Source organism: Crocuta crocuta, unplaced genomic scaffold (assembly GCF_008692635.1).
Source record: "Crocuta crocuta isolate KB4526 unplaced genomic scaffold, BGI_CrCroc_1.0 scaffold644, whole genome shotgun sequence".
Lineage (NCBI taxonomy): Eukaryota > Metazoa > Chordata > Mammalia > Carnivora > Hyaenidae > Crocuta > Crocuta crocuta.
In genome coordinates this window covers 1-8,614 of record NW_027529450.1, presented here as the reverse complement: position 1 = coordinate 8,614, position 8,614 = coordinate 1, and the positions used below count along the sequence as shown (strand labels likewise).

At 41.5% G+C, this 8,614-nt stretch overlaps 1 long non-coding RNA gene across 2 annotated transcripts; it reads left to right on the top strand.

Moving 5' to 3' along the window:
• Positions 1–797: 797 nt before the first annotated feature.
• On the top strand, positions 798–6,647 carry LOC144228787 (uncharacterized). Of its 2 annotated transcripts, none has more exons than XR_013334266.1 (5): positions 798–995; positions 1,998–2,089; positions 2,995–3,109; positions 4,988–5,113; positions 6,528–6,647. It is a non-coding gene; the product is annotated as an uncharacterized LOC144228787 (long non-coding RNA). The 2 variants fall into 2 exon arrangements; XR_013334267.1 differs by lacking the exon at positions 798–995 and adding an exon at positions 1,034–1,130.
• Positions 6,648–8,614: the final 1,967 nt, after the last annotated feature.

The window sequence follows — 8,614 nt, the reverse complement described above, 5'->3', positions numbered from 1 at the left end:
GCACAGAGAGAGGCAGACACACAGACCCACAAACCATGAGATCACGACCTGAGGCAAACTGGTCGCTCAACTGACAAAGACCCCCAGGTGTCCCACCAGTGCAGAGATGTAAAAGTGCAGTAGCACCAGAAAAAAATTAAACAGGTGTAACAGATGAACATGGGGAAGGAAAGAGAAAATAAGATAAAAACTGAGAGGGAGGCAAAGCATAAGAGACACTGAAATACAGAGAATAAAAGTGGGGATTGTTAGAAGGGAGGGGGGTGATGGGATGGGCTAAATGGGTGATGGGCATCAATGAGAGAGCACTTGTTCCGATGATCACTGGGTGTTGTATGTAAGAGGTGAATTACTGGGTTCTACTCCTGGTACCGATACTACACTAGACGTTAGCTACCTTGAATTAAAAGAAATAATCTATAGAAAAGAAGATATCAGATGAACCAAAAAGTAAACACGTGTTAATATATTGACTCTATAAGAATGAGCAAATGGATTCAAGGATGACAGAAAACTAAAGCAAAGGAGGAACCGATTAATCAAAACAGGTATAAAAACAGGATTCTAATACTTAACATGTATTTCTGTCTCAGCGTTTTTCTGAGCCATATATTCCTCTAAAGGTACCTGGGGCTGTCTGTCCCTAAAGACTCTGGGTCCAGATGTGGGATGCGTGAGGTCTAAAAGCAGACTCTTCGAGCCCTTTCCTTTTCCTCGGCAGATCGCGTGCCTGGACGCCTCAGCCTCCCAGGCCTGACAATCTCACACTTCCCTGCAGGTGCCCAACCCTGTGCGCATGCCCGTTGCTAGGAAGGACGGTGGCTGGGCGCGCGCCTTCAGGCCTGCGTTCGGCAGCCGAACTGGGCATGCGCCGTGCTGCCCACCTTCCGTGAGTGGACCTGAGGCGGTGGTGGTCGTGTTCGCTCTTCTCTAATCGGTCTTGCTACCGGAACTCAGCTGGAGGCCCACGAATTCGTCCTTCCGGGACTGGAAGTGTGAGTGACTCTGAGGATCGTGCCAGTGGGGCTCGGGGGTTCGGAGCGGTAGCTCTGTGGGCTCCGAGGTGGAAGTTGTTGGGAGTTAGCGTTCTTCCCCCAGGCGTCGTGGCCGCCGTGGCCCTGGTCCTCGAGGTAGGACGGGGACGAGTGGGGATGTCGGGGGTGGAGGACGAAGGTGATGCAGACCGGGAGGGACCTGGGGGCGTCCTTTGAGGTATCTGAGTCCTGGAGACACCCGGACCTGCCGGCAGAGCACTGAAGCCAGAGTCCTCAGGGGGACCCTGGGTGCGAGGCGGGCCAGGCAGTAGAGAACAGGTGTGGAAGGGGCACCTGGGTGGGCCAGTTGGAAAGGGCCGACGCGCGGTCTCAGCGCAGGTCTGATCTTGGGGTGGTGAGTTCAAGCCCCGCCTGGCCTCCGGGATGGGCGTGACGTCTACTTTAAAAAGGGGGGTGGGCAGGAAACGGGGACCTCAGCGGGGTTGGAACTGTGCCCCCGAGATTTGTATCGCACTGTGCCTGGTTTCAAGGGAGGAGCTGCCCAGGGGTCAGTTACAAAACTAGACACGTGAGCCCTAGGTTTGGGAAGACAGCCACCAGCAGTGTGCAAATATGAAGACCTTCTCTGTGACCCAACCAAACCTTTTTTAAGGGGGTAAAATGGGCCCAGCAAATGGAAATGTGCAAAGCAATAGTGCCTCGGGTTTAAATTTCCAGACTGTTTTCTCACATGCCTTTATGACGGGGAATCTAGCTGTGGAAGTAAACCTCATGTTTGATCCTGTCCTTAAGGTGATTTGATTGCCAGTTTGGCTGATGTAAATGATCTTTTACATTGATTTGGGCATTTATTTGGTGCAACCACAGCATGTTCAGTATCCTTACTGCAAGGATGATTTTGAAAGTATTTTCCAAGTAAAAACAAATGAACACGTTTCGCCTTGGAAGTGGTATACCTAGCCTTGAGAGTACATTTTCCAAATACTGATATCCTACTTTCAGGGTGAAATATCAGTGGGCGAGTCAGAGTAAGCTCTAAATCTGAAGAAACAAAGGGTAATCGAGAAGCTAACCAGCCGGCTGCACCTGTGGCTGTGAGTACTTCAGTATTTGATGTTTTCTATACCTTCAGTTTATTTTTCTGAAAATGTTGTTGAACTACAAACATACAGGTACAGTGATAAACGTTTGTCTTCTGATAAGGAGCAGGAAACGTTGAACCAGAAGGCGACCGTCCTCGTGTTGCCTGTGGAAATGTCCCCTAGGACTCCTTAGTTATGCTTATTAACAACAGGTTGTACATATCCACCCCAGCACAGTGTAAAATAGCCTCCAAAGTGCTTGTGGGTACGTCTTCTGGAGTAGCCAGGCTGCGAGAAGAGTAACTTTTTTTAAAATTTAAATGTTACTTAGCGTACAGTGCAATATTGGTTTCAAGAGTAGATTTCAGTGACTCATGACTGACATACAACACCCAGTGCTCATCAGCAGTGCCCACTTCATCGCCCATCACCCATCTATTTATGCCATCCTCCACCCACCTACCTCCATCAGCCCTCACTTTGTTCTCTACAGTTAAGAGTCTGTTTTGATTTGTTTCCCTCTCTCCTCTTATTTTTGCTTCTCTCCTCATGTGTTCTTCTGTTTTATTCTTCAATTCCAGAGATGAGCGAAATCATATGGTGATTGTTCTTCTCTCATTGACTTCTTTCACTCAGCAGAATACATTCTAAGTCCTGCCCACATCGTTGCAAATGGCAAGATTTTATTCTTTTTCATGACTGAGTAATATTCCATTATATGTATACACAGCCATCTTCATTTTAGGAAATACATATATAGAATCATGTGTTATAAGTGCTTTTCTACTTTTTTATTATTTGATGTAAAATGTGTAGTGTATGTTTACATTATTGGTATGTATTAACAATGCAATTTTAATTTGGACACACACACACACACACACACACACGCACACACATGCACACACACACTCTAGGTCCAGCAGCCGAGTGATAAGCAACGTCAACAAAAAGAGGCACCCCCTGAGAGTCAAGATATTATTCCTGATAAAGAGAAAGCAGTTGCAGAAGCACCTATGGATCACGGTGAAGGTAAAGGCGGAAAGAATGCTTACTGGGGGCACAGGGTATATTTCTGCATCATGCCTTATGACATAACAGGACGAAGGAAAACATTAGAAGAGAATCTCAGTCATGTCCTGAAAACTCTTTGAAAATGTGAATAGAGTATAGTTTGCAGCACTGTTCACTCTAGTGAATTTCCCTTCATTCTTCCAATGCAGGCCTTCCTCAATCAGAGAAAACTGTTGACTGCTAACGTATACATTTCTTCACCAGTTTAGTGTGTTCTTCTCAGGACATTTTTGTGTGGCCTTTTTCTTCAGTGCATCAAAAGTATAAGCAATTTTAAATAGNTCCTAGAAATAAAAAAATAAATAAATAAATAAATAAATAAATAAATAAATAAATAGTATGTGCAGAGGGCCAAGTCAGCCTATCTTATAACATCTGGAATAAAGATGATTTGCATAGGGATGGTAGCCTCGTTTTATAAATAAGAAAACTAAGGTTCAGGGACTGTGGCTTGCTAAAGACTGCTTGTCACATGGAGACATAATTAAATTTAATTTCACGTTTTTTTTATTACTTCCTACCATCTGTGTTTTTATACCAAAATATGAATGGTTTGTACAAAATGCATAATAGTAAAATGTGTACTGTAAAATTAGCTAAGTATAGCCACAGGATAAAAGAAGGTCAGTGGAGCAGGAGGTAGACTCCAGAAAAAGGCTCAAGGAATGATAGCCACTGTTTCCTTTGCTGAATCATTTGATATGGTATATTTGGGAAAAGATGGAGAATTCAGGAAACTGGCATATTGGTAAACTATAGTAGTGTGGTTTTTAAGCAGGTTTACAAGGTATTTAAATACTTTTCTGATTAGGAAAATCAAAAGAATCTTAAAATGATCATGAAATGGAAATTAACAGCTTCCAATGCAGCATTTTCCTCAAATACTTATAGTGAACTATGGGCGTCATTCAGGCCATGGATTATTTTAGGGATTTGCTGGGAAGAGTTCTCTACAATAGGATTGATGACAAAGTCTTTTGCTTTCTGTCCACCCTGCTCCCTTTATTCTCCCTGTTAAGATTGAAGTTTGACTATGATTCACTAATGTTTTGCTGTCATTTTTGATATTTTGTCATCTACATGACTCATGTATCGTAAGTTATAGAGACAGACTTGGCAACTAAATCTAACTGGTTAATTTTCACAAGCGAACTTTCAGGTTGCCACAATAAGGAATGGATCTCACTAGTCTCGGATTTGTTCTAGGCCCACAAATGCACTCAAGAAGTTAATGCTTCAAGAAATTAAATTTTAATTTTCATGAAAATCCTATCCAAAGTGCAGGCCCTCTGTGGCTCAGGCACTTAAGTGTCTGACTCTGGATTTGGGCTCAGGTCTGGATTTTGGCTCACAGTTTGTGATTGAGCTACGTGTAGGACTCTGCACTGGCAATGCAGATGTGTTTGTGATTCTCTCTCTCTCTCTCTCTCTCCCTCTCCCTCTCTCTCCCCCTACCCCTAGCTCTCCCCTCCATCCTTCCACCCAGCCCCTCCCCTGTTAGCTCACTCTTTCTCTCTCTCTCTCAAAATAAATAAATAAAGTTTATAAAATCCTGTCCATGGTGTTAAGATTTCTTTGCTGATACTCTCTACTCTCAGTACACTGTGGTAATATAATGCCACCGTAGATTCAGTGTGGTTTCTTCTTGGATTGTTATTTGAAATAAGGTTTCATAATGCAGAAAAACAAAGGTGTGAAGTCCTCTTTCCATCATCACTTTTTTAATTACATGAAGTCTACAGGCTTGTATTTCATATAATGGGAACAATAAATATTATCATCTCGTTCCTTATATTTCATGTTTACTCCTTCAAGTGATAACCTTTGTCTTTGAAGCACCTGAACTGGAAGCTGGTATCCAGAAATTGCCTCTGCCAAAGAATGAGGATATTAGTGAAGATGACAGTGATGTGAAGAGGGCAGATTTCCCAACTGTGGGGCGCCTGCAAATGCCTGAAGCAGGTATGGTATCCATTGGGAATGAAAAGTATGCGGATCTTTTCCTGAATATTATAGTTTTCATTATGTAGATGTACCTTCACCGATAGATACTTTAATAACAGACTTTACACAGAAAGGTACTTTCACAAGTAGTTCAGACCCTAACTTCCTGACTGCCTGACTCACATCCTATGAGATACAGAATTAAATTGGGTCCAAGTCTTATTAAATTATAAAATAGGAAAGCATTTGCATTTTGATAAAGTGTAAATACTGGGGCGCCTGGGTGGCCCAGTCAGTGAAGCATGTGACTCTTGATATGGCTCAGGTCATGATCTCACAGTTTGTGAGAACGTGCCGCATTTTCGACTCTGCGCTGACAGCATGGAGCCTGCTTGGGATTCTCTCTCTTCCTCTCTCTCTGTCCTTCTCCCATTTGTTCTCTCGCTCTCTCTCTCTCTGTCTCTCTCTCTCTCTCTCAAAATATGTAAGTAACCTTTTAAATAGAATAAACAGTAAATAACCGATAGCTGATTAAATTCAGAATCTTCTATAATTTCCTCTTTTATGAAGCACAGAATGCATTTGGAGTAAATACCAGTTGTATGAAATATGCTGAGGCAACGGAGTAGCATCCAATACCAGCTCTACAATAAGTTGTGTGACTCTGAGAGAATCCCTTCACTTCTGAACCCATCTTGACACGTAAATTTAGTGATTTCAAATCGGATATATTGCATTCATTTTTTATTTCTGTTTTTTTTTGTATTCTGTGGTTCTGTTGGATAACATGCATGGAATACAAAAATCGTCCATTTTGTTTGATTTATTTGTCATCAGATAGCATCTTTGATAAAATTTGAACATCTGAATTGAGATTTTCGTGCCGCTGAGAACAAGAAAACACACTGTTTGATGTGGATTTTTCTCTTTGGAGACCCGGATACCTGTTCTTAAATTATGTCAAATTCTAAATTATTGTGGCTCTTACAAAACAGGTGCAGTTTGAAACCTTTCCCCCATGAAGGCTCAAATGACTGAGTAATAAAATGGCAAGAGATGGTTTAGTTTCTAGTTTCTGTGGCACATCACGTAGGGAGAGTGCATGGGTGTTCTATGTAAGTGATGAATCCCTGAATTCGACTCCTGAAACCAGTACTACTGGTTACAGGTTCAGTAACTGGAATCTAAATTTAAAAATAAAAAATAAAACTACCTTTTAATAGGTTCATTTCGTTTCATCTGTTCTGACCTGAAGTGCCTTTTTCACTTCTTGTATCAATAAAAGTGTGGGGTGTTCAGAAAAATCTTGGTAAGATATATGCTTGGAGTTCTATCTTATGAAAGGAAAATGATGCTGTCCTGTGTATATCATTAATTTAATCTAAATAAAATTCTGCTGAGTAATGTTTCCAACTCTATGTCTATCTTACAGGTGAAGGACAATCGAAGGTTTAAGCAAGATGAAGCTGAAAGCAGGCAGAGTGCTCTCATATAGGAAGGATGCTTCACCATTAAAAGTCTCTCAATAAAATCTTACAACTTTCTCCACAGACTCTTTCAGTCCTTTGTTAGACTTACTCTAAGTTCTAGGTGCTGTTAACAATTGTGTCGTTTTTTGAAATGTTATATTCTGATTCAGCTGGTAAAGGCAGATAGATCTGTACATGGACACTCTCTCCAGCAGCCTTGCTACATACGATTGAATGCCAGAGGTGTACGTCAGCATCCATTATGAGTTTCAACACATGCAATTCTATCATCTTTGAATACTAACAGTTTGTTTCTGCTGTTTTAATCATTATCTCCCCTCTTTGTTTTCTCAATTTATAATATTGAACATACCAAACCAAGACAGTGCTGGGAAGAACTGATAATAGACATCCTTCTCTAATCCTGATGGGAGTTAGACAATTTTTTACATTTGACTATATTTACTGTGACATTAAGGAAGTTCCATTCTCTGTTTAGTGTACTACAGTATTTATGTTGAATATATGTTGACTTTCATCAAACACGTGTAGTACATTGATTCAGATGATCGTAGGATTTTTCTCCCATTAATGTGTTAATGCAATGAATTTCATACATACATTCCTATGTTTAAATCAACCATACACTCCTGGCAGGGAATGTTCATGATACAGTATCTTTGTGAATAATCTACATCATATTAGTTGGGTTAGAGTTTTTATTACCATCTTCATGAGTCACAGTAGCTTCGACTTTTAGTTCATATACTCTCTTGGATTTTACTATCAAGGATATACTGGCTTCATAGAATGAATTAGTACGTAAAACCTCTTTTTCTATTCTCTGGAACTGAAGACTCTGAAAGGCTGTGAGTGATGTAGGACTAGACTTTCCCATGTTCAGCTGTGTCTGGATTGCACCTCTTCTTGGGAACAGGACCCTGCAGAAATGGCAGGGAACCTCCAGGTCCCCATCATTTCAAATTGGGTGAGGTGCCCAGCTTCCCTGCAAGTAGTCTATACTGATGCCATCACTCTGACAGCTACCTGCTGCAGTTTCTATGGTGTCATTCATCTTCTCTGCCCAGAAAGGTAAAAGTCACGGCTCTGTTAACTAGAAACTTTGATCTCTGCTCTATCATTGTGAATAGCAGGCCTTCCACTGGTTGTGTGCACTTAGACACTGCATCCATTTATGGAGTTTTTAGAGAATAAGTTACTATAAAAACTCCTCTAATGATAGCATGTGTACTATATGTTAGCAACTGCTTTCTCCAGGGCTCCTTACATTTATAACTTCATTTAGTCTTCACACAAAGGGGTGTCAGAGTGTACCCAAACGTACATTTGACTCTGATAAGCAGTACATTTCGGGATTCAGTTCTAAGTTAGAGCCCTTACTCTTCCTCAAAGTAAATACATCTGAAAATGTGGGCCAGGAAACCTGATGGTGTCCATGATGCCCTGGGCCAGGCTCTGTGCTGACAGCTCAGAGCCTGGAGCCTGCTTCTGCTTCTGTGTCTCCCTCTCTCTGCGCCCCCTCTGCTCATGCTTTCTCTCCCAAAAATAAATAATTGTTTGGGGAGCCTGAGTGGCTCAGTTGATTAAGTGGCCGACTTCGGCTCTGGACATGATCTCACGGTTCCTGAGTTCAAGCTCTGCACCTGAGCTCTGTGCTGACAGCTCAGAGCCTGGAGCCTGCTTCAGATTCTGTGTCTCCCTCTCTCTCTCTGCCCCTCCCCTTCTCATGNCCCCTCCCCTGCTCATGCTCTGTCTCTCTGTCTTTCAAAAATAAATAAACGTTTAAAAATATTTAGATAAGGGATTAAATAAAACTTCGTTTTTAATAAAAAATTAAATATAAAAATAAATAATTAAAGCTATTTGGAACAATTTATACAAACAAAGCCAAAGAATTGCGTATCAATCCCATGGTAACAAAAAAATCTCAGCTCTCCTGCAAAACTTCTTTTTCAAACGTTATTTATAGGCACGGATATTAGCCATTCTTACAGGTGTGAAGTTATGTCTCATTGTAGTTTTGTATTAC